This window comes from Mustela lutreola, chromosome 3 (genome assembly GCF_030435805.1).
Source record: "Mustela lutreola isolate mMusLut2 chromosome 3, mMusLut2.pri, whole genome shotgun sequence".
Taxonomy (NCBI): Eukaryota; Metazoa; Chordata; class Mammalia; order Carnivora; family Mustelidae; genus Mustela; species Mustela lutreola.
This window is the reverse complement of record NC_081292.1, coordinates 203,461,439-203,486,790: the sequence shown is the minus strand read 5'-3', so window position 1 is coordinate 203,486,790 and position 25,352 is coordinate 203,461,439. Positions and strand designations below refer to the sequence as shown.

Here is a 25,352-nt window from a genome sequence, read left to right as displayed (position 1 = left end):
TTATCAATAACAATTTGTGTATGGGTTTTTTTAAAAATAAGAAATTCGAATGTTTCAGATGCAAATTCCAGATTGCTACTCATACCAAATAAACCATTTGCTAAAGTAGAAAATAAGCAAAACATCCTCCAAGGTTGCTATTGGTATAGCTAATAGCAAAATTGTTAAAACTGCTAATCCCACTTGGAAATCTGTGCAATTTGATGAGGAAATGCATGAAAAATACTAATGGGTTATCTGAGAAGACCAAAGATAATTAGAAAAGTCAATTTTTAGAATGCATTCGAGGCCAAAAAGAAGTTTTAAATGCAGAAGATTTTCTGGCACAATAAATAAAGTGATTAGGTTTTCTTGACTGATACGTCTATAAATTTATAAAACAGACATAAAAATGGGTAACTGTCAAAAACTGTCTCCTTCCTCCATAAAACAATAAACACTTGGTAAAATAATTTTTCTGTAAAAATGATCAACGGTACATCCTCTCCTTAATTCTTGATTTATGTTTTTCTATATATTTTCTACAAGTAAAGAACTGATAAATTATCTGATACTCTTGGTTCACTATCAATAGCAGTTTGGTCAGAGGATTAGATAACTGATAAGTAATTTTAAAAAAGTATGTGGTCATGATAATCCTTCAAGTCGAAGGAGATACTCAATATCCACCATCACTCTGGTCTCTAAAAGTCAATTGCTCAGCAGGTCCTGTTTCAGATGGTGAGCGCTTCAAGAGCAGGAAGGATGGAATCAGTTAGTCTGTATTTATAGTAGAATAGTACCACTCATTAGTTATCTCCAGTAAATTAGGCCAATTTGCTCGAGTAAACTATAGTTTTCTCCCTTATTGTTTTAAAGATTTTATTTATTTATTTGACAGAGATCACAAGCAGGCAGAGGCAGGCAGAGAGAGAGGGGGAAGCAGGCTCCCCGCTGAGCAGAGAGCCCGATGTGAGGCTCCATCCCAGGACCCTGACGTCATGTCCTGAGCCCAAGGCAGAGGCTTTAACCCACTGAGCCACCCAGGTGCCCCTTTTTGAAAGATTGTTTAATGTTATTTATTTGAAAGAGAGAGAAACAGCGAGAGAGCACAGGTGAGGAGCAGAGGAAGAAGCGGCTCCCCACTGAGCAAGGAGCCTGATGTGGGACTGATCCCAGACTGATCCCAGACTGATCCCAGAATTCTGGGATCATGACCTGAACCAAAGGCAGACGCTTAATGACGGCGCCACTCGCACACACCCTCTCCTTATTTTAAATTTATTTTTATTTAAATTTTTTTTTAAAAGGTTCACTTATTTTAGAGAGAGGGAGTAGGAACAGGAGGGCAGAGGAAGAGGGAGAAAGAATCTCCAGCACACTTCTCCCTGAGCGCCGGGCCGATACCCGCGCCATCTCACAACCCGAGATGCGGAGCACCAGCCCGCAGCCCTGTGCTCCTTGACCAGGCACCGTCTACACCGACGTACTGTGATGGAATTACACGCTCCATTCCTGACGCCTTCCCACGTCCGCAGCTGTAAGGAAGTCTGTGGCTCCAAGAAGGAAAAGGCCAGCCCTGGCTCTAGGAGCGCCCCAGCGGGAGGGAGAGAACCCATCCTGCCAGCACAGTTTTCTCTGAGATCTGCTCACTTTACAGTCAACACTACAATTACAAAGAAGTGAAGTTTGGGAGAAAAGCAAAGAGAATTAGCAGTCTATAAAAATCACAAAAGCTAGAAATCTGTAGCGGATTAGGATTAGGTGGGAAACCATTGTGATGCTAATCAGAACAGCAAACCCGGGCCCCAGGGCCGGGCAGGGATCCTCTGGACCGAGGCGGGAGGAGATAGCTCTGACCTCTGCTCTGGTCTCCGCTGACGGAGGTAGAAGAACGTTCATTGAAGGGAGAGCACAACTGCGTCATTTTGTTTTGACCCAGAGCACCCTGAAGGCTGTTGCTGGGGTAAGTCTTATGTTCTACCCACACTAGACTTAAGATAAATGACGACCGTGGCCATGAAAGGATATTTGGTAAGATAGTGTGTATTTCCTCATTTTTTAAACATTTGTACTGATGCCATGGGAAATGTCGATGGACCAAGAATCAAGAATGGCAGAGTGCTTCTGGGGTTTATATTTAATCAGGTAGTGTGTATTTCCTTGTTATTGAAACACTGGAACTGACGTCATGGGGTATTAGTGGAATGTTCTCTTGAAGATGTAAACTTGCATTTCTACATACTAGAAACTGACCCTCCAAGGAGGAATTTTGCTGCTTTTAACTTTTGGGATTCATGTGCCTTGTTCCTTTCCCCTCTCCAGACCCTTCTCATGTTCTTACCAGAGTAACAGATCTAGGAACTACTAACTATAGTGAAGAATGTTTAAGTGTTTGGCATGTAGAAAACTAAATTATTAATGTTTGTTGTATACACAGAGAATCATTCATTTGAAGCTTTAAAGCATTAGACATGTGCTTTTCAAAGGAAGTCCTTCTAAGAACAAACACAGGTCAGGTGACTGGCGCTTTGCCCTGTCTCTAAGCACGGTTAACCCTTCACTGAAGATCTATGAATCAGTAGTGTGGTCCACAAGATGATAATTTTGAAGAACCAGTAAAACAGAGGTTACGTGTTTGATGTGATCCTCTCAAGATTCAAGATTCAATTCTGAGCATCTAGATTCCAGGGATGTAGAATGTTGGATACATTCTATTAATGTTGACACAATTATCAGGAACATCATATAAAATAATATGCAGACACATGAAAATGTGTGTGTGTGTGTACTTTGCTGTGTCAAGGAGGAAGGAGGGTTTCTTTTACCCTCTCAGCTGGCTTAAGAGTCAAACCGACATAAAACAGATGAGTGGGAGGCTAACATACAAATTTTTAAGGTTTTTTTTTTTTGTTTTTTTTTTTACAAATGCATGAGAGTCAAGACCTAGAGAAGCCATCAGGCCTGAAAGCTTATAAAATTTTTTATACAGACCATTTTTTTTTTATGGTTCAACAAACTTTTTTCTTTTTAATTTTACAATATGCCATAAACATTTTTCCATGCAATGGACAAAAATCTGCTACTGAAACATTGAAGGCTGCAGTTAGGTACAAGAGTGATAGCTAAAGCAAGTATTAGTATAAGGTTAAAGCACAAGGCCTAGGCAAATGCCTGCCAGGGGCACTACACAAAAGGATTGTCTTCAAAGCCCCTCTGTGGGGCCCTGCATCCACCCCTAAGTTCCCTTGGGCCCCTCGGGTGGAAGGGGTCCTGTAAACTTTTTTGCATCCACATAAACCCCCCCAATTTCTGTCTGGTTTTCTTCACCTCATCCTCTACCCGGGCCATCTCGTCAAATTCTCTTATCATCTCCTCATTGCTCAAATGCATATCGTGTATGGCCTCCTTATGTGCCTTGAGACACTGAGCCAGCCCCGTGTTGGTTTTTGTTTTAGCCTTCCTGGGTACATCATCCCCAGCTGGGCGCTTTCCTGCAACCCTTGGTTCCATGGCCGGTTTCTCCTCATTCACTGGCTTTCCCTCACTCACTGGTTTTACTTCTTTTGGTATCCTCACATAGATTGTGAGGATATGCTAAGGCACAAGGAGGTGTGGGCTGAGGCAGTGAATTGTGGGACAGTGATTAGGAATTCTGTGAGAGGGAGACTAATGGAAGGTAAGGGTTATTTTAGTAAGTGTGTACGTGGGTCCATTCCACAATGACTCGTAGCCTCTAATGTTAAGACTGTTCTGGGGCGCCTGGGTGGCTCAGTGGGTTAAAGCCTCTGCCTTTGGCTTGGGTCATGATCTCCGGGTCCTGGGATCGACCCCCCGCATCGGGAATCTCTGCTCAGCGGGGAGTCTGCTTCCTCCTCTCTCTCTGCCTGCCTCTCTGCCTGCTTGTGATCTCTGTCTGTCAAATAAATAAATAAAATCTTAAAGAAAAAAAAAAAAAGACTTCTGTAGAGGGAGGGTGCTTTTCTCCTTGGCCATTGAATACCTGCTCTTAGATGGAAAGAGGGAGGCCCAACAGCTCTTCCTGCATCTTCTGTTTCTCAAGTGCCTTCGGTTCAAAATAATCAGTATGCCAAAGAGGTATATTTTGGGGTGGCATGTTCTTAATCCCTTCACCTGATAAACTTTTTCAAATTAGAAAAAAAGGAATCTTTCAACAACAAACATCTTTTAAATTCCTACTGTGAAATAATTTTGTAGCCACAGATAGCAGTGCCTGGGTATGCCCATTGTTCATAATGTGCAGAGTAAACACACTTTAAACCTTCAGTTAACAGCCAGATAAATAGTCTGAGGCTTGTGTGTAATTTAGTCAGAAAATAAGCAATTTGATCAGCGAAGATTTTCAGGCTGATGAGAAAATTGAACCAGTCAATTGCTAAATCGTTAGATACATAATGTTCTAATGGAAAAGATACGTTGCTAGCATGACCTTATCTCTTTGAATGGATCATTAATTCCAAAATACTTGAATGATAGGATGAGGGAATGTATTCAGAAAAATCAGGGGACAAACCAAACAAAAAAAGTTCCTGTGCTAAGCCCTTCAATTAGAAGGACTGATTCGAATTGCAAAACACTTTGAGGAAATGATGAAATGGAATAGTAAAGGAATGTACAGGGAAGTTGGGAAGGACAATAAACAATGAAGATAAATGCAGATAGATTTCCATAGAACGTAAACAGGCACCTTAAGACGTTGGAAAAGCATGTGCATATCCTCCTGTGTAAGTTGTATAATGCAAAGACCAAGACGAGGTGATGGAACAGTGAATGTGTTTCTTTGGGACCTAATGCTGAGTTTAGGAGACGTGTAATGGTTTTGCAAATCCTGCTTTATGTTACATCTTCTCTGTGGGAATTGCTTTGTGCTCTTAATTTTTTTTGTTGTTGTTGTTTAATGTGTTGCACCTTTAGATTATCTGTGCCAAGGGTACAATTTTAAAGATAAAAGAAAATTACTCACAGGCCCAGACAGATGTGTAGGCATTTCAGGTCAGTGCAATTTGGAAGTGTACAGGGGGTGTCCACGCCCTGGGATAGGAGCTCACACTCCGGGCTGTCAGAAGGCCTGCTGTGTGAATTAACTCTGTTGGTACAAACCCTCTTCCAGCTTGAAATACTCTCAGCTCCTCAATGTAGGAGGCCCACGCCAAGTTTAGAGTTCTGGAACCATCTCTCTTAGAAAGTACATATTTAGAAGATTCAAACCTAAAGGAGAAATTGTGGGTTTTTGTTTTTTGTTTCTTTGTTTCTTTGTTTTTTAAGATTTTATTTATTTATTTATTTGACAGAGTGAGAGCACAAGCAGGGGGAGCAGCCGAGTGAGAGGGAAAAATCTATCCGCTGAGCAAAGATTGCCTATGCCGAGCTCCATCCCAGGACGCTGGGATCGTGACCTGAGCTGAAGATAGATGCTTAACCCACTGAGCCACCCAGGCGCCCCTGGGAGATTAAAACCTTAGAGAGAATAGAGTTCAGGAAAAGGACATCCAAAGTAGCCACAGAGAAGCCTTTATGATTGCTTTGTCACTTACTAAAACAAAGCAATGTCACGAACCACGAAATCAACCTAGTATCTGTGACACGTCAGTAATAAAGGGTGTCTGTAAGGTTAATTTTTTTTTTATTGTACCTGGCTGCATGCTCGAAACTATTCAAGGTCTCAACGTTTCCGGAGCTTCAGTGGGGTTCTCTCTCGTTCCAGATAGTGTGAATCTTGAGTCTCACTTGTCTTCTGTTGACATGGGTGGTAATAGTTTGTTTTTATATCTTTGATTCTGGATCGCAGTCCTCAAGCTTTTTAATGTACAATAATTTTAATAATACAAATTTAAATTCTGAATTATCTTCATGTAACATACTCCAATAGTCCAAATAGATGTATGTATCTTCATTTTCTCTAAAACCTGAGCTGGTCTTAAATTCTTTTACTGATAACTTTACACTGAAGCTCAGATCATGAGATTTTCCACTCGAGTCTCAATGGCCTTTTTACTGAGGGCAGCATCCAAATGCACCCGGGGGCCTGGAATTTCTTCTACCTCTTAAACTCCCTTTCTTTTTCCTAATGTGCTGTCCTCTTCAACTCGGCTTTCTATTCACAATCCCCATGCCCCCCCCCCCTTTTTAAATTACCACAAACAGAAGTACTTTTCAGTTCCCAAAGACCAACACTGAAATGTTCATGGTTTTGGAAATAGTATCTGTAAATAAAGCTGTGTGTGGTAGATGTTCTCGTAAGGGCACTGAGGTCGGAGAAGCATCACCCTGCTGTAGTGAGGTAGCACTACTGGGCACTGCTGGGCAGGTGTGGAACAGGCGCACCACAGACTCAGCCTCCTGTACACAGTGCCTTGAGACAACCATGGGCAGAAATGCTCAGGACCCTTGTCAGCGGGTCCCTGATTACAACTGCAGTACTTCAGTGGGCCAACCTGCATTTCGCACTGTTTGAATCCCTAACTTTTAAACACGTCTATAGCGCTCTAAGATAAAATATTTGAAGTCTGCCCAGAGCTTGTTTATTCAATATATGATTCTAAATACCTTCCAAAAGAACCACCTTAGCAGGTCATTCCTTTTTTCTTACAACAACGACAACAACAACAACAATAATAGATTAAGGATGAACCCTGGCCCAGAGATGAACAGTTTCTGGCATACCGTCTTCTGGGCCCGGTGCGCTGACAGCTTAGTTTCCAGACATTTCTAGACACGCTAACTAAAGATTTGGACCACGGGGGAGAAGAGGGAACAGGTCAAACACAAAACAAAGCCCTTTTCCCTCCTCTTCTCCCCTGTGCTCCAAATCCTCACTGAGCGTATCTAGGTTTGATGGGAAATCTGGTTTTGTGTCACAGACAAAACAACAGCTGAGCCGCTGTACCCAGTCAGATTCCAGACTCTTCTCAAGGTCAAAGAGCGACCTTCCGCAGTGAGTCATTGGCTGGTTTCTAAAGCTTTGAAGGTGGGACACTGGGTATTGTAAGACAGAACCCGAGATTTGTAACCGTACCCAGGATGTCTTAAAAAAAAAAAAAAAAAGGTACACAAAATGGAAAAGCCAAACAAAAACCAGGCTGCAAAGCAAAACTTGACACTAGAATTTTGGCAAGTTTTCTTTCTTTGACTGCAATCATTTCGAGGAGAGGGGAAGCGTGTTTCTGCAATCTCCTCTTTTCAAAGAAGCAAACGGAAGCAGAAGAATTCGTCCTGATCTTTCCCCTGATGGGACCCAAAGGGCAAGATGGGGCTGTGTAACACAGTGATGGAAATAGGATGAAACGCGTTAGTTTTCCCGAAGCTAATCAGAGGGTTGTCATGGTAACTCACAGGAGTCAGGACTGTTGTGGCTTCACAGTATAATTTTGGGTTACATTCTTTTAAAAGAGAGCATCAAGTGCGTGCATTAAGAGTTACAGACGAATCTTTGGAAGTGGATTGGACTGATTGAAGATTTTGTTTAGACCTTGAGAGAGGAGGTGTCTTGGGAGAAAACAACACAACTAAGTCAATGGGTAAATATTGCTAAATCAAGGGGTTGGGTGAGGGTTGGAACTCACGGAAGCAGAGAAACATACCATGATAGCAAAACCAAAGAATCGGAAAGTAAAAAACAACTGGAGGGGTGCAGTAATTTAAATATGCACATTTGTCTAAGAATCGGAGTTTTAAGAGAAATTGCCCACTGCGATTAGCTTCTCTCTCGTTATCTTGGTGTTATGTGTGGAAGGCGCCAATGGATTTGATCCTGCAGTTTTCCTAAACTTTCATTCTGAAATCATTCTCTTATGTGTTAACAACCTTATGCAGCTTTCCCCCTTCTCACAGAAAAGCTTAAATGAGATAAGCTTCTATTGCAGCGGTTTATTTTTTTAAAACATTTATTTATTGGGGTACCTGGGTGGCTCTGTTGGTTGAGCCTCTGATTTGTGGCTTCCTGTCAGGTCATGATCTCCGGGTGCTGAGATCCAGCCCCACAGCAGGCTCTGAGCTCAGCGAGGAGTCAGCGAGAGATTGTCTCCTTCTCCCTCTGTTCCTCCCCCTGCTTGCGTTCTCTCTCTCAAATAAATAAATATGATATAAACTTTTATCTAATTTTTCCTTTGTGGCAGTCCCTAAGCCTGCCTCTCTGACTTTTCAGATTTAGGTCCCTTATCCTGGAAGGAATAGGGCTCTGTACAAACAGGCACTCCTTCCCAAAGCTTTCGTGTCCCTTGAAATGTTCAGTGAAAAGACATTATGGAAAGAATGACAAATTCAAAACAACATTTGAGATAAAAAAGACCTATCCTGTTTGGGACAGGACAGCTTCTTGCCGCCTATGCTGAACTCCCCACCCCCCATGATTTCCACTGTTAATACTTTTTGGAAAACAAGAGAAGCCATGAGTCCAGCCATCAGGCTCTTGGGGATTCCTGAGGATGAATCAGAACATGCAATGCGCAAGTACCCCCAAATTACTATTTAACTATTTACATCTGTTTTGGGGCATTGTGACTTGTCTTTCTACAGTAATTACAAGGTGTGGTGTGGGCCAGTGTGACTCTAAGTCAGAGGTCAACACTCAGCTCTCCATATGCCAGATTGGGTCCACCGCCGTTCTTCTACAGCCTTCACGCTAAGAATGATTTTTATATGTGCGAGAGATCAAAACAAGACTCTTCATGACATGAAATTATATGAAATTCAATTTCAGCTGCAAATAAAGTTTTGCTGGGACACATACATTGTTTCTGCATTGTTTAGTGCTGCTTTCTTGCTGTTAAGAGCAGGATTAAGTAGGTACCACAGAGACTATATAGCCTAAAATATTTACTACTTGGCCCTTAACAGAAAATTGTAGCCACGATCGTCTTTGCAGCTTGGGTTATCTAAATTTAAAATATCAATCAAATTATATTAATACTCTGCTAATGAGAGAGTTCTAATAAGTCTTCATTGTTTTTCTATAGGTGCATAAAAATGCAGAGACCAGATTTCTTTTTTTAATTCATTTTTTAAAATATTTTGTTTGTTTGAGAGAGAGAGCATGCACAAGTGGGGAGAGAGGCTGAAGGCGAAGGAGAACCAGGCCCTCCCCTGAGCAGGGAACCCAATGTGGGGCTCAATCCCAGGACCTTGGGATCATGACCCAAGCCACCCAGGCACCCCAGAGACCAGATTTCTTAATGTTAGGACTAACAAAAAGACAAGATACACAAACAAAAACAAGGGTTATTGTGATACTTATAAGTAGTCTCTTCCAAAGAAAATGGAAAACTTTTCAATGATATTTGCTATTAGGCTTCCTTTTACATACCGGAAATGGAAATGCCCTAGTTTCAACCCCATGAGACCTGGACACTCCCATTTGATCAACAGTTTTCTTTTGGAGAAATTAATGATCAGTATATGCAAGTTCAAATGCTGATGTAATTTGTCAAACTGTGGTTCGATGTGCTGGGAAAACGGCAAAGCGAAGGAAGCATTCAGACACGTTTCTTCTGAGACTTCATTCCTCTTGAATTAATGAAGAAGCCATAGAACAGTTTTCTGTGTTTGCTTTAAACAGAGGAAAGGTATTTTTTTTTTTTTTAATTAAAAGTCTAGTCGTGAATCTAATTTAGCTCTTGTCTCACTATTCAAGTCTAGAGAGCGTGGTACCTTTTGGGGGGTGGGGTAAGGGTGGACCTAGCGAATCTAAAAATAGAACAGTTAGATTTGCAATTATACCATTGCCTTATCAGAGCCCTTCTCGGTCTTTCTGCTCATGTACCTGTTGGGTGATGTCCACATGGGGTGTGCCAAGGTTGAACATAATCCCAGAATCCACTGTCTACCATGCAACCACACTCAGGCTTGTAGAATGCATGTCAATACAAGGAAACTATGGATGCATTCTTGTGAATATTTTAAGTAAACTTCAGTACATTTATGCCAATTTTAGGACTCGGGAACAACAAGTTGGTTGCAACACATCTCACATAACTAGTCACAAGACCTCGGCTGAACAAGAGTTATGGCCAGAGAACACATTTAATTTGGGTTACACAGCCAGAACTTTGGACGTATTGGCCTTTTAGGCTCTGGAGAGCCTTCTCCGGGCAGTAGCCTGTCGTGGTACTTCTGTTCCAACAGGCTCCCAGAAGTTGAACAGTAACAGCCTCTCACAGCCTCACATTTGACTCCACTTCTGATATACTTTGCCCCTTTGGAACCCATTGCCCATCAGTGCAAGGGCTCTTCAGTCCCACTGGACTCAGGTATGGGGCAGGGATCATGCCTCCTCTGGATATCATCCCCACAAGCTGCCGAAGGTTCCCCGAAAGCTCATAAATGGCAGGTATTTGGTAGCGTCAGGATTGCTTACGTCCATGCATGTTCTGTGGGTTGTCAAGAAAACACTTGTTTTCACTGGACGTGAACGGCTCTCTTCCAGGTCAGATCTTCTCAGAACATTTTGCCCTCAAGTATTTAGGACAGCAGGTATTTCAGGAGTAAGCATTCATCAAAATCATTGTTTGAGGAAATAAATCATTTTGATTTGGTTTTGGTGAGGTGGGGTCCAGAGCCAATGACCAAGAAGGAAATCTTGAGATGTCTTTGGTGCAAAAAGGTGATTTTATTAAAGCACGGGGACAGGACCTGAACGAGTGGCTGCACCAGGGTTGTGAGGCGTGGTGGATTATATGCTTGGGAGTTGGGGTGGCAGTGAGGAAGAGGGAGCTTTCAAAGCATTTTCCCATGTTATAGCCGACTCACGGGATACCGGAGGCTTTGACCTTCTCAAACGTCAAATGCCTCTAGTAAGGCATTAGCAGGAAGCTAGTTGGGAGATTCCTGGAAGACTGTCGCACGCGTCCCACCCAGGAATGGGGTTGGGGGGAGGTTGCAGGTGCCAGCTTGTGCTTTGTCTTCAGCCATCCTTTTGCTCCCTCACGATTTGATAGACAGCACCTCCTTTTAACCAGTCTAAGAAATAGAAGGAAAGGCTCCAAATACAGTGGATCTAGGTTAAAAGACTACCTACATTTCAGGGCGCCTGGTCGGTTCATATGGTTTGGCAACTGACTCTTGGTTTTGGCTCAAAGCAGGATCTCAGGGTCCTGGGAATGAGTCCCCCGTGCGACTCACGCTCAGCAGGGAGTCTGCATGAGCTTCTCCCTCTCCTTCTCTCTCTGCCCCTCCCACCACTTGCGCTCAGTCAAATAATTAAATCTTGAAAAAAGAGAGAGAGAGAATGCCTACATTTAAGGAGAAAATGAAATTCCCTAAGTCAACAACACACTGTCCTTTAGATTTCTTCTCTCTTAAAACAGCCTGTGATCTCATCAGACTCGGTAGCAGAGCCCGTCCATCTGTCCATCGGATCCGCTGGGGCGTGTCGAACACCGGCACACGGTGCTAGGCAAGCTAGGATCACGGTCCGGAATCTCCGGGAGATCTGCATTCCCCAGAGTTTGTAGGTTTAACTGCTCAACAGGGGAACACAGTTTTAGTCCTGAAGGAGAAGAACAACTTCCCTTGAATATGAATTTGATGGCTTGCTGCGGTTCTGCGTAAGCAAGAAGTCTGCTCTGAATTCAAGGCTTCTTGCAAAAGCTGAAACTTAAGTAATATCAACCACCTCTAGATAATACATCTCGTATCATATAGAACTTACTTTCCGGAAGTGGCCTATGCTACTTGGCAGCTGCAAACCTGACCTGACCTGTCCAGAGCCCTGTCCGTCTGGGGGGACTTTTCTCCCTGTTCCGTTTCTTGACCAAGAGATCAAGCTGCTGCTTTCTTGCTATAAATAGTTCTGCCATCATGGCTTTTTAAAAATATATTTATTTATTTACTTCTTTATTTGAGAGCGGAGTGGGAGAGGGAGCACAAGCCTGGGGAGGAGCAGAGGGGAGAGAAGCAGACTCCCCGCGGAGCTGTGTGGGGTGGGGCTGGGGTTGATCAGCAGGACCTCAAGATCACCAAGGGGGGGGGGCCTCAACCCACTGGGCCACCCAGCTCCCCACCCCCCCAGCATCATCACTTTTGAACAACATTCTGTCGTTTTTTTTTTTTTTTTTTTTTGGCTATATTTTTTCTTACTGTCTTAAAGGTTTTACACCAAAGTTGGCTTTTTTTTTTCTTCATTTTTTCACAGTTAAATTTTTTGTTTGCTTTTCCCTTTTTATTTTCTTGATTAATTGTATAGCTTCAGTTTTAAATGTGAATATGCTTTTGTTTTCAAACATGCTTTTTCAGAAGAAGTGATAGGATTTGATGGATTTCCTTAGCGTGTCAGAAACTGACTTAGCAACATGTTTGTTGTTTTTTTAAACCTTCCTTTGATTACTCTGAGTTTTTTCATGTCATTCCTGTAGCTTCTATTTTTTTCAGCTTTATTGAAGCATAATCTACATACAATAAAACTTAATTTTATGTGGACGTTTGGAAGAGTTTTGACAAATGTGTAATGCTCTCTAACGGCTACCAGAATCAACACAGAGAACACTTCCATCACCGCACTTCCTTCCTGCCCCTCCGCTGTTAATCTTCTCCTTCCCCCGCCCCCTCAGCCCCTGAAAGGCCCACTCATCTTTCTGTCGCTACCGGCTGCCTTTTTAGAATTTTGTATAAATGGAATCATGTTGTATGCATTCTTTTGTCATCAGCTTCTTTCACTCAGTGAAATTCTTTTTTGAGATTTGTCCATGGCCCGTGGCTTGTTTCTTTCCATTGTCACGTGTATCCATAGTTTATTCCCTTATAGTGCAACAGTTTTCCGTTGTGTCAATCCACCACAAGTTGTTTATCAGTTTACTAGCTGATGGCCATATGGCGTGTTTTCAGTTGTTGGCTATTACACACAAGCTTCTCTGAACATCTCATACAAGTCTTTGTGTGAATATAAACTTTTACTTTCTTTGGGTAGATAACAAGGAAAGGGATTGCTGGATCATATGGTAAATGTATGTGTAATTTTTTTAAATAAATATTTTATTTACCTATTTGACAAGCACAAGGAGGGGGAGTAGCAGGCAGAGGAAAAGGGAGAAGCAGGCTGCCCTCTAAGCAGAGAGCCCGATGGGGGGACTCCATCCCAGGACCCTAGGATCATGACCTTTTAAAAGACAGGTGGTTAACCAACTGAACCACCCAGGAGCCCTTACATATGTTCAATTTTTTTTTAAGGAACTGCAAACAGTTTTTCAGACTCGACCACTCTGCATTCCCACTAGCTGTGTACGGGTTTCAGTTGTTTTACATAGTAGTCGAACCTTGATACTGTATTACCAGTATTTTAAATTTTAGTTCTTGTAGTGGTGATTTATGTGACTTTAATTTGTATTGAACTAATGAGTAATGATATTTATCTAAAAAGACTGCTGGTTTCATTTATTTTTCTTTTCTGTTGTCCATTTTCTGGTTCACTGATTCCTACTCTTATCTTTCTTCTGTTCTACTTTGGTTTACTTTGATCTCATTCTTAATTCTGTTTTGTTTTCTTTAATTTGTTATGGATAATGTAGGCATCAATCCTTAATTCTTAATTTAGTTGTTTAATGTGAAAGCTCTTAGGGCATTCATTTTATTTATATATTTTCTTAAAGTAATCTCTATGCTCAATATGGGGCTTGAACTCAAACCCAGATATCAAAGGTCATATGCTCTAAAAACTGAGCAAGTCCTCCTTTATTTTAGGTTTTTCTTCTCTTCTAATACAAGCATTTAGTACTATAAATTTCTCATCAAACTCTACTTTAGCTGCATTACATAAATCTTGCTACATTGGGTCTTTATTTTTCTTGATTTCAAAATATTTTCCTTTTACCCTCGGTTATTGGGAAGGATGTTGCTTAATCCAACCATCTGAGAATTTTCTGTGTCTCTAGAAAGCTACTGCTATCTTGTATCCTTCCCTTTTGGTCAGAGACAGTTTTGTTTTGTTTTTTAATTTTCAACCCTATTAAATGTATTGAGACTTATTTTATTTATTTATTTATTTTTAAAAGATTCTATTTATTTATTTGACAGAGAGAGAGATCACAGGTAGGCAGAGAGGCAGGCGGAGAGAGAGAGAGAGAGAGAGAGAGGAAGGGAAGCAGTCTCCCCGCTGAGCAGAGAGCCCGATGTGGGGCTCGATCCCAGGACCCTGAGATCATGACCTGAGCCGGAAGCAGAGGCTTAACCCACTGAGCCACCCAGCTGCCCCTTGAGACTTATTTTAAACCTAAAACCTGATGTATCTGGGAATGTTCATGTACAGTGACAAAAACGGGAGTTCTGCTGTGTCTGGACAGGGCGCTCTGCGTGTGTTCATGAGGTCAAGCTGGCCGATGGAGCTGACACTCTGTTTGCTGCTGTGTCCCAAGTGCCTGGCGCTATCAGTTCCAGCAGAATATTTGCTGCATGAATGAGAGAACACCCGATCTGTATTCTGACTGTGATGGTTGTTTTTATCCCCCCGCTCAGGACTTGACACAATGGCCTGGCGGGAGGAGGGTCTCAAAGCTACTCCGTGCGTCCATCTCCCCAGCCCGCGGACAGGCCCGTTCAGAGCCCCATGCTGAAGGCCATTCCGACTGCCCGGCTCCCCTTGCGTGGGTTCCCTGCAAGGCTCGCTGTGCGCAGTCTTCTGGTTCCCTACACTCAAGAGGTCACTGGCCATGTCTTTGTACATGTAAACTGCCTCTCAGTAATGTTCTGAAAGAAGACATCCAGGGGAAAAGAAGTCCCGTATACGTGAGGAGAGTCAGCACAAATGTGGTTTTGAGGCAGGACCCCTGGGGATGGGTGAGGGAGGGTCAGAGGGAAAGGCGATCACGGCACTGAACTTTTTACAACATAAGTACATTCTTTAGTGATTACAGTTTTTTTAAAGTTCACAACAGACACCTATGGCGGGGGTGTGGTGTGGGGGAGAGGCAGAGGGGGCAGCAGGCTCTCCACCGAGCAGGGAGCCAGATGCCCAACTCCATCCTGCATCCTGGGATCATGCCCCTAGCCCAGAGCGTCTCCCAGGCGCCCAGTGATGACAGTTTTTTAATGTACTTTCTCTTTACAAAGAGTTGCTTCTTTGCACAAATCTTTTAAAAAGTCATGTCAGTCATGTTTGTGGCCCAGGAATAAAAACGGCAGTTTGCAGTCAAGATTATCAGTCTTTTTAGAATAGCCCCACAGTTCCCCTCACCAAGAGTTATATGTCATGTTTATTTCTTTTCAAGCTTCAGGCAAATAAACATGAATTTTATTTTGAGACTTTTACAACACCCCTTGATTACCGCGGATACACCACATGCCAGAAAACCAGGGTTTCTGGATTGGCTTCGTAACTGTTTTGTAACTGTGAAACCTATAAACTAGAGTTACGATTTGTCTCATCTCCAAAAGTGATGAGAGCATTACATTTTCCTAAATTAATGCATCTAAGTCCGCATGAAATTCGTGCACTATTAATGTCCAGCTCCGCTTCCTGTCAATTCAGTCCTTTTTCTTCTTTTTCTTTAACTCCCTCCAAGGAAACCTTGATGGAAATCAAGTCCGGCCAGTTTTGTTGGTTCTTGCCTCAAGTATAAGTACTATCTTTAAAATCAAAATTCTGCTTGCTGGTCTGAAGTGCGCTAATTAGGCCAAAACATGTCTTAGCCTGAGAATTTCTCTGCATAATTTTAAGTTTTAATATGTCAGAAAGCTAGCCAAAAGAATATTATATGTGGATTTTGGGGGGTTAAACCTATTGAAATCAATTTAATGCAATTTGCTATAAAACTTCCCTCTACCCTCTGAAATATTTTAATTAGATACTGCTCTGAGTATGCAGACATTAGCTTGACATATTCTTGTTTTTAGCTCATGGTCTCCTACATTTTCCCTTTGACTATTTTTTTCTCATATTACTCCCACAAAGGGATTCTTTGTGGCTTATTTTTAGATAATCAGGAAGAATGATTCCGCTCTGGTATGAAAGAGAATCATTCTGAATCCAATAAGAACTGTTTAGATTTGAGAGCCTGAGAAGGAGGCCATTATCGTAGCTTTGGGGACCAGCACTGCCCTATGGGAGCAGTTACTGGACGAAGTGGCTTGTGTGACCCTTCAGGCAGGGGGTGCGGGGGCTGGGCTACTGTTCCCCTGGTGTGCAGGGGAAGGGGCAGACGGAGAGGGAGAGAGAGAATCTCCAATAGACTCCCCACTGAGTGCAGAGCCTGATGCAGGGCTCGATTTCACTACCCTGAGATCATGACCTGAGCCAAAATCAAGTTTCGGACACTTAATTAACTGAGCCACCCAGGTGCCCCAAACCATGATCCTTCTGATGCCATGAGGAGGAAATGCACACTACCCCTGAAAAGTGGTTATAAATCATGGTGCAGGTCTATTGTGATGAGTCCCCTATGTCACCTATAATTCGGGATTAGTTGGGCTGTTCCTAGGTGACATCTTGAGTCCCTGGTGCCGGCCTGCTTTTAGAAGAACCTTTCACTGACTTATAAGTGTGTTTTTATTTTGGGGTTGCATAGGGCCATTAGCTGGTTTTGTAGAGTAGAAAAGGCACCCCTTCCTTGAGGAGGGGAATGCAGCCCTGCACCAGGACCCTCTGCTGGCCCCGTGTCCATGTCGTCACAGCCCACACAAGTCCCTATGAAGTTACCCAGCTGCTCCATCCACAGCCAAGGCCCCTAGGATCACTCTTGGCAGGAAAGTCTGTCCCGCGTATCTCTTGAGATCACTTCTGGATTGTGACAGCTGGAACTACTGGGGAGTTACAAGACATGTAAGGCTGGCAGTTGTTGCCAGGGCTATAGGGAAAGGCCATAAGCTATGGACAGAAGCCATGTCTGCTGTTTCTTTGGTCTCTAAGCTTAAATCAACTTTCCTCAAAGAGGGCTTCCTTTGTCGACCCATCGAGAGTCGAGTCCCATTTTTTCTTCTTAGACGTGACAAGAATTGTATTTGTGTGTTTATTTTGTTATCCGTCTTTTCAACTATCTCGGTGAGGTGTTCACCAGTACACCCGCATCACATAGCTACTACTTGACACAGAGTTGGCACTTCATAAACATTTGAGGGAAGGCATGTCTTCAGCCGCCTCTGACGGGCAGGGACGAGAGGTACCGAAGGCCATGCAGGATAGCGAAGAGGACAGGGCGGTCGCAGTCCTTGGTCAGAGGGACAGTCGGTTGGATTCTCCATCCCGCAGGGGCTTTCCTTCACTCTCACCTTTTTACAGATAAGAGAGGTCAGACAATTGATGTTTCTGATGTTTCCTTGTTTGTTTTTAGCTACATTCACCGAGAATGCCAGGCACCATGCTAAGTGTTTCGTTTACACACATTATGTTACCCAACCCGTACAACGAGTACCTTATGAAGTCGGTGTAACGATTATTCCGTTTCACAAATCAGAAAGCTGAGACTAATATGGGGCTGATGGTATTAGTTACATAACACAATCAGTGACCAGGTCACAAGTCAGATCTGTTTGACCCCGGCTATCCAGCCCTTAAGCCTTATCTCCCCCATTCTTAAGCATTCTTAAACGTGCCTTGATCTTGAGCACAGTGAGGTGGAAAGAGATGCCCAGCGCGAGCGCCTCTTACAAACTCCGCTAGCCTTGGTCTCATGACCCCAATCTTCATTTGGTCTTTCCCGGCAGTGGAGGAGTTCCAGTTCTGCCTGCGCCCTGATCTAGTAAATCACACTCTCCATATTCCATGATCTCATTTTGTTTCCTTGGGGCTCGCGGTCCACACTGCGGGCAGACAGCTATCCACCACATTGGTTTCCACACCCCTGGCCAGAGAGAAGCTGTTTCTCACCCTCAGGAGGGGGCTGGCTATTTAGCTCAACAGCAAGAACGCTAAATCTTCTTTTATTCCCCAAAGTTCCCCCCCCCAAAAGTTTCCATGATGCCTTAAAATGACAACTTTCTGAGCCTTCTTTTCAGTTTGTTTGTTTGTTTGTTTTAAGAATTTATTTATTTATTTATTTGAGAGCGACAGCACAAGCCGGGCGGGTGCAGAGGGAGAGGGAGAAGCCGACTTCCCACCTGAGCAGGGAGCCTGACACAGGGTTCGAGCGATCCCAGGACTCTGAGATCATGACCTGAGCAGAAGACAGGTAATTGCCCTGCTGAGCCCCCCAGGCGCCCCTCCTTCTTCAGTTTTGAGACTGTTGTCACTGCTGCCCAGAACCCTCCCTGGCAGCTTGCGAGGATCAGCCGCTCCAAGAGAAAAGCATAGGCAACTGCTCCTTGAACCGAACATCAGAAATGTTTTTTAAAAAGTTTATTATATTTTCTCACCCCAGATGATCAAAAAGTTTTTCGTAACCAATTTTATAATATCTATGCTACAGATTTATTTGCTGGGTAGGATATTATAGTAATTATTTAAGATATATGTGGTATTTCAATACAAGCAGTACAACTTTAAATTCTTCATTTAAACATACGTGTTCAAAGCCTAGGTGAAAGGGAAGAAACAGAGATACAGAAACTTACTCCAAGAGGTTAACATTCTAATTATAATCATTTAGAGCAAGACACAGAGACAGTGGGATATCCTGGTCTGCTTCATAAATCCTACTGTGCCTTCCTAAATCAGTCTAACGCGGCAAGCTCCTACCAACAAGACGTGTGCTCTCATTCCCCTGTAGCTCACACCTTTGCATATGCGAGACCAGAGCAGGATACGGAGAAACAGGGCACGGTCATTAGTTCTCCTCCTGTCTCTGCCTCCCCTGACCCAGCTCAATTTTGCGGATGAAAAAAAAAATTGAGGCAAGTTAATCTGTGGCTTTTTCAGATCTGAATATGGGGGGAACACAAGAGACCTACCATCCAGTGATTGTCCAGACAGTTTGTGTTCCTGTACACTGTGGAGATGTGGCTGAGGGCAACCTCAAGTTCAAGCTGCATTTTATTTTGTGAACTTGGGAAAGTTGCACAAAATACATTAATGTATTTTAAGTATCCTTGATTATTACCTATGCTAGGTGAAAAGGATTTAAAATCACAAAAACATTGGTGCCTGGGGGGCTCAGTGGGTTAAACCTCTGCCATCATCAATCAACTCGGCATGATCTCAGGGTCCTGGGATCAAGTCCCACATCTGGCTCTCTGCTCCGCGGGGAGCCTCCTCCCCGCCCCCACCTCTCTGCCTGCCTCTCTGACTACTTGTGACCCCTCTCTCTCTTTGTCAAATAAATAAATAAATTTTAAAAATAAGATAAAATCATAACATTTCTGCCTGCATCTTAAGGCTTATACCCCTGAACATTAAGAATGGTTCATCATGAGGTCTTTCAGGAAAAAAAAAAAGTATTAAAATGTTTTATGCTAAAAATAAAAAAAAAAAAATTTATGCTGCAATTTGAAAGTCCACCATGTTACTTTTCTTTATGTTGTTTCTGGTTGCTCTATCTTTTGTTTTGTTTTGTTTTTAAGGACTGTATTTAGAGAGAGAATGAGAGAGAGCATGAGAGGAGGGAGGTCAGAGGGAGAAACAGACTCCCCACTGAGCAGGGAGCCCCACGCGGGACTCCATCCTGGGACTCCAGGATCATGACCTGAGCTGAATGCAGTCGCTTAACCAACCAAGCCACCCAGGCGTCCCTGGTCACTATATTTTAATAGTGGGCAGTAAAGATGAAGGTGTCCATTGAAACAAGGTTCCTCTACAGGCTAGAAATAGGGAGTCTGAGCAAGGCCAAGCCACTAAATCCAGAAAACATTTATCAAAAGCCCAAGATGATGCTAGGTGCTATAGGCAGAGAGTTCAAAAAAAGTAGCAGAATCCGAAAGCAGAGATGAGACAGCACAGAAATAGCAATATTATAGAGTAGGGCATTTATTTATTTATTTATTTTAAAGATTTATTTATTTGACAGACAGAGATCACAAGTAGGCAGAGAAGCAGGCAGAGGGGAGCCAGCGGGGGCGGGGGGAGACAGGCTTCCTGCTGAGCAGAGAGCCCGATGCGGGGCTCCATCCCAGGACCCTGAGATCACGACCCAAGCCGAAGGCAGAGGCTTTAACCCACTGAGCCCCCCAGGTGCCTGAGAGTGGGGCAATTCTTAAATGAGGAGATTTGCAGCTAGGGGAGGAGTAGTGGGAACTCTTTGAGAAGTTGGTGACAGGAGGTGGTATGTGATACCATTTCAACTAAGAATTGCTCTAGACCATTACCTCCTTCAAAGTGACTCATGCAGTGGGGTCAAGCGTCAGTGGTTTCTGTTTTGGTCACTCACCTTTCTCTTCTATCCTCCTTTCCTTGCTCAAAGAAGAAAGAATTGGAAGGAAAACAATTTTGTTTTCTTTCCCTTCAAAGGCAAACTGTATTGTTTTGTCTGGGGTAGATATGGTGGAGGAATCGAGTCAGAGGTTAGGGCATGATGCACACTGTGAGAAAGTGATACAGAACTTTCCAGATTTTAAAGGGATAACTCACTGGAATGAAAACACCAGAGGGGTTGCCTATGAAGATAGTGTCTGTTGCCAGGGTGTATGGCGTTGGGAAAGGGTCGGTCCAAAAGACCTTGTTTTATTTATTTAATCAAGTGATCACACTCTGACACTTTTGGATGGCAGGAGCGAAAATAAAGGTATTCATGAAGTCAGACTTGCGATTGCCAGGAAGTAGTCAAGAATGCCGGTTTAATCTCTGCTACTTGTCTAAGTCCTAAGGGAAAGATGAGCTCATGAAAGGGTATATAGATCATCACAAGGCTGAATTAAAATACATTAAATATGGAAGTCGGATATAAAGCCATGTGGGTTATGCAACGTACAAAGAAGAGTTGAAGAAACACCGGAAGCTTCAAAAGGTGGAAACCCACGGTCCTCACTGGCTGGGGAAAACAGTTCCTTCTCACGCATCAGCAAACACCTTATATAAGGCGCATCAGGAAACACCTTATATAAAGCGTGGAGTTTGAAAACCTTAGCAGTCCCAACCGATCTAAATGAATGTAAATTTAGGAGGAGGGACTTCTTTTATCCTTGCATTTGTGTTCTCCACAGCCTCGGGACGGACCTGACAGGCTTCTGGAACTTCCCTGAACTGGATTAAGCTGAGATAAAGAAGGACGGATCCCAAGTCATCTGTTGAAATCTTCTTGAAAGGGTAAGTTTCACTAATTTACCATTTCTTCAAAATGATATAGTTACTTAGCAAAGTACATGCTCTTGGCTAAACAGCTGGACATTTATTTAAGATTTCATTTTTGGGTAACAGTGCCTTCAGGAATACAGGGCTCATTAACACTATGAGTGAAGGCTGTGCTCCCCTCCCCCCAACACCCCAGGATGTCTCCCATTCAGGGTGGGAGCCCTACAACAACCCTTCAGTGTATTCATGAGTTGGCATCACCAGGGAACTTCATGGGGACCAGAAGTAAAAACTGAAGACTTTGAAATGGAGCAAAGTAGATACTAATCAAAAGGAAGAAGTATGTAAGTTCATACAAAGGAATAAAAAAGTGTGAATTAAAGTCAAAAGAATGTTGAGATTATGGAAAGTATTAAAAGCGGAGAAGCCGATATAGGCAGATTTATTTGCAAAGACATTACCTTAAGGACCATAATGAGGACAAGGGATTTTATGCAGGAATGAGTTGGAGATTGTTCTCAAAAATAACCCCAAATGATGGAAACGAGGTGTTTGGCTTAAAAAAAATGAGCCAGTGTAGACATTTCTTTCTTTCTTCTTTTTTTTTTCCAGTGTAGACATTTCTTTTGTAGGTAATGTCTACTCAAAAAGACGTGCAGATCCAAAAAGTAAACAGTAAACATTTTGGATAATGAAGAAAACATTTACAATGCATAGGTATGCATTATTAAAATTTCAGGAATGTCTGTTTACTGTAATAAGTAGCATGAACAAAAGAAGGGAGACCGATCTGGAAAGAAAGAAATAACTTGTGTTGTGTTTTTTTCTTATAATCTCAGAAATGGACCCAACCAGACAGGCTGAGAGTTCAGGGTGTGGCTAGGCTCCCAAGAAAACTCATCCTAGATAATTCTGAAGCAGAAGTAACAGCAATCATAAACCTGTAAACCTGAATAATTCTACCTGGGAGCCAAATGGAACTTCATTATTGAAAGAAGTCCTCTTATTCTATGGGGGGAAAAAAAAAAACCTCTTTAAATTCTGACGTACTCAACACCTGGCCAACTGAGTTATTAGTAAAAAGTAAATAACAAAGCACCCAACCTTGGATTTCTGCATGTCTTTAACTGCAAAGAATCATTAACAATGCAGCAACTAAAGATAAGGCGAGTTCTTTCAGAAACAAATTTTGGCTTAATTTAAAGGTAAATAAGCTAATTTCAGAAAAAAAAATAGGAATTAAGAATTTAAAGTATTGTTCTGGGCTTTTCTTCCACGTAGAGAAACTAAATGGAAAGGAAGAAGAAAAGCCCAGTAAAGAAAAAGTGTTCGGTCAGTTTTTGGATTCTTTGGTATAAAGGACTGTTCATCAGAGTATAATTCTGTCAACAGTTGGATTTCAGTCTGCTCCTCGAGGTTCCGGGTTATATAAGGAGAACAGCTTGTATTCCTATGTTCTTTAAGTGATTTCATGTTTAGGGTCAGTTGTACCATAAGAGTTTTTATACTCGCTTGCTCCGATTTGGAAGTATGCATCTAACACAGTGAGGTCCTGTTCTCCACCCACGAAAAGATAAGCAATCAGCCTCCGCCTTAGGGAGATGACCATCTATTTTAGCTGATTCAGTTTACCCTTTTTTTCCCATAGGATGAAAGAATAATTAAGCTCTGCATATGTAGAGTAAGCACTTTGCCTGAGCAATGTTGAGGTAAAATGATTTTTGAGTCAGGTCGACCAGGGCTTGAACCGTGGCACGCTTCGGACTTCTCGTCCTCGAAGTCTGAGAGTTCACTAGTCAAACAGGAATCCTGATTTTTTAGCTTACAGGGGTTTCTTGAGGTAATATTAAATGTAATAATGTATATAAAATGCCTATCTCATAGATAAGCCCCCAGTTTTTAGTAGTCCCGCACCCCATATACATTATTTAAATGATACGGTCAGCTTTAGCATTTCTGTGATTGTGTCCATTTTTATTCAGTATTATTTTACCATAACGAAATAATTTAAAATTTAAAATAGGTTCATGAACGCAGTCAGGGTCTACTCGGCAGTACTTGGCGCGGTGGTGAGTAAGGCAGCGGTTTTGTTACTAGAAATTCAAGAGGTGGGGCGCCTGGGTGGCTCAGTGGGTTAAAGCCTCTGTCTTCAGCTCAGGTCGTGATCTCAGGGTCGTGGGATCGAGTCCCGCATCCGGCTCTCTGCTCAGCGGGGAGCCTGCTTCCTCCTCTCTCTCTCTCTCTGCCTACTTGTGATCTCTGCCTGTCAAATAAATAAATAAAATATTTAAAAAAAAAAAGAAGGAAAGAAAGAAAGAAAGAAAGAAAGAAAGAAAGAAAGAAAGAAAGAAAGAAAGAAAGAAACGCAAGAGGCCGTGCAGCCGGAGCTGGAGCTCAGGAGCCCATACCCCGGTCCGCCATCCTCGCCGGTCGCGGCCTCTGCGGCTCGGGGACCCGGCGGCCGAGCAGCGCCCCGAGGGAGGCCCGGGACCTGGCCCCGGGGTATTTCTAAACCCCCTGGAGGGAGAGAACCGGAAGGCGGGCGGGATCGGGATCGGTTTCGCGGGATTCCGGGACACAGAAGAGCCCGCGAGGGAGCCCCGGAGACGCGCCCTCGGAACGGACGTGGCGTTTCCGCGCCTCCGCAGCCCGCGGGCCGGGGCGGTTCGCCCTGGGAGGACGGACGGACGGACGGGCGGACGGGCGGGCGGACGGACGGACGGATGGACGGGCAGACGGACGGGCGGACGGACGGACGGCGGGTCGGCCGCGCGCACCTTCCCGCCCGCCGGGGCTGCTGCCCTCGGCCCTGCGGCCTCTGCGGCGCGGTCGGACGTGCGAGCCGCCGAGAAGGTCGGCTCAGCCCCGGTCTCGTTCCCGGAGACCCCGCGGGCAGCTCCGTCCTCCCGGCCGCCGCGCGGCGCTCTCGCTCCGGGCGCGACCCCGGCCGTTCCGCGCGACCGGGGGGGCCGCGGGGTCCCCGACCCGAGGGTCTCCGACGGGCGCTGCGCGGGCGCCGCGCTTTCCCTCACTGCGGTTCTGCGCGCTCCGCACCCGGGCCGGTTGACGGGAAGGTGGAAACGGGCCATTTGTCCTTTCTATTTACACGATCTCATTCTTAATTTTTTAAAATTTTTATCGTTTTAAAGATTTTATTTATTTATTTGACAGACAGAGATCACAGGCAGACAGAGAGGCAGGCAGAGAGAAGGAGGAAGCAGACTCCCCGCTGAGCAGGGAGCCCGATGCGGGGCTCGATCCCAGGACCCTGAGATCATGACCTGAGCTGAAGGCAGAGGCTTAACCCACTGAGCCACCCAGGCGCCCCCTCTCCCGCCGTGCATTCTTTTAAGATTTTATTATTAAGTAATTGCTACACCCAAGCCAAGCTTGAACTTAAAATCCCAAGATGAGTCGCATGCTCCCCCGCTGAGCCAGCCGGAGGGGGTGCTCGGGGCGGGGGTGGGGGGCTCCCATCACACCGGGTCCGCTTGCTCCGGGCCCCTCTGTGGAAATGGAGAAGAAAACCGTGGAGAGTGTGTCCAAGACCCAGTCAGTCTTCCTGCCTGTTAGTTTATCAGCGTTGGCACCAGAATTCAAAGGAAGAGAAAAGTCTTCTATTGCCTAAATTTGAGAGAGACAGAGACAGAGACAGAGACAGATAAACATAAAGGGAGGCTGGCAGGAAGGCCGGGAGGAAGACCATGGATAGGCGTGACCTTTAATTCATAATTCTCCTTTTATAGAGGTATCTGATCATCTTAATTTGCAAAAACTAAGTAAGTCATGCCTATATGATTACATGAATCTTTACTTCACTCTTGGAAATACTCCATGTCCTCTGGAAATATTTAAAGAGCTTTATCATATCCCTTTAAGAAGAGATAAAATCATAGCGTGGAGTGCAGGTTTCAGAGCCATCTTCGCTAAGCGGTATAGTTGATGTTTGAGTATTTTTCCTAAAAGTTGTTTTTCTTTTTTAAACTTCATGAAGAAATCACACTCTTTTTTCCTTTTTCTTTTTTTTTTTAAGATTTTATTTATTGGGCATCTGGGTTGCTCAGTTGGTTAAGCCACTGCCTTTGGCTCGGGTCACCATCCTGGAGTCCTAGGATGGAGTCCCAGATGGGGTTTCCCCTGCTCTGCAGGGAGCCTGCTTCTCCCTCTCCCTTTGCCTGCCAACTCCTCCTGCTTGTGTTCTGTCTCTCTGTGTGTCAAATAAATAAATAAAATCTTAAAAAAAAAAAAAAAGATTTTATTTATCTATTTGACAGAG

General features: G+C 43.7%; 1 protein-coding gene across 1 annotated transcript in view; it reads left to right on the top strand.

Annotated features, from left to right (window-relative positions):
* Positions 1–25,352, top strand: part of SLC39A10 (solute carrier family 39 member 10) — a 133,664-nt gene that overhangs the window by 5,339 nt on the left and 102,973 nt on the right. The window contains exon 2 of the mRNA XM_059168547.1: positions 20,989–21,091. The gene's annotated coding sequence lies outside the window, so the exon portion shown is untranslated. The remainder of the gene's footprint in view (positions 1–20,988; positions 21,092–25,352) is intronic.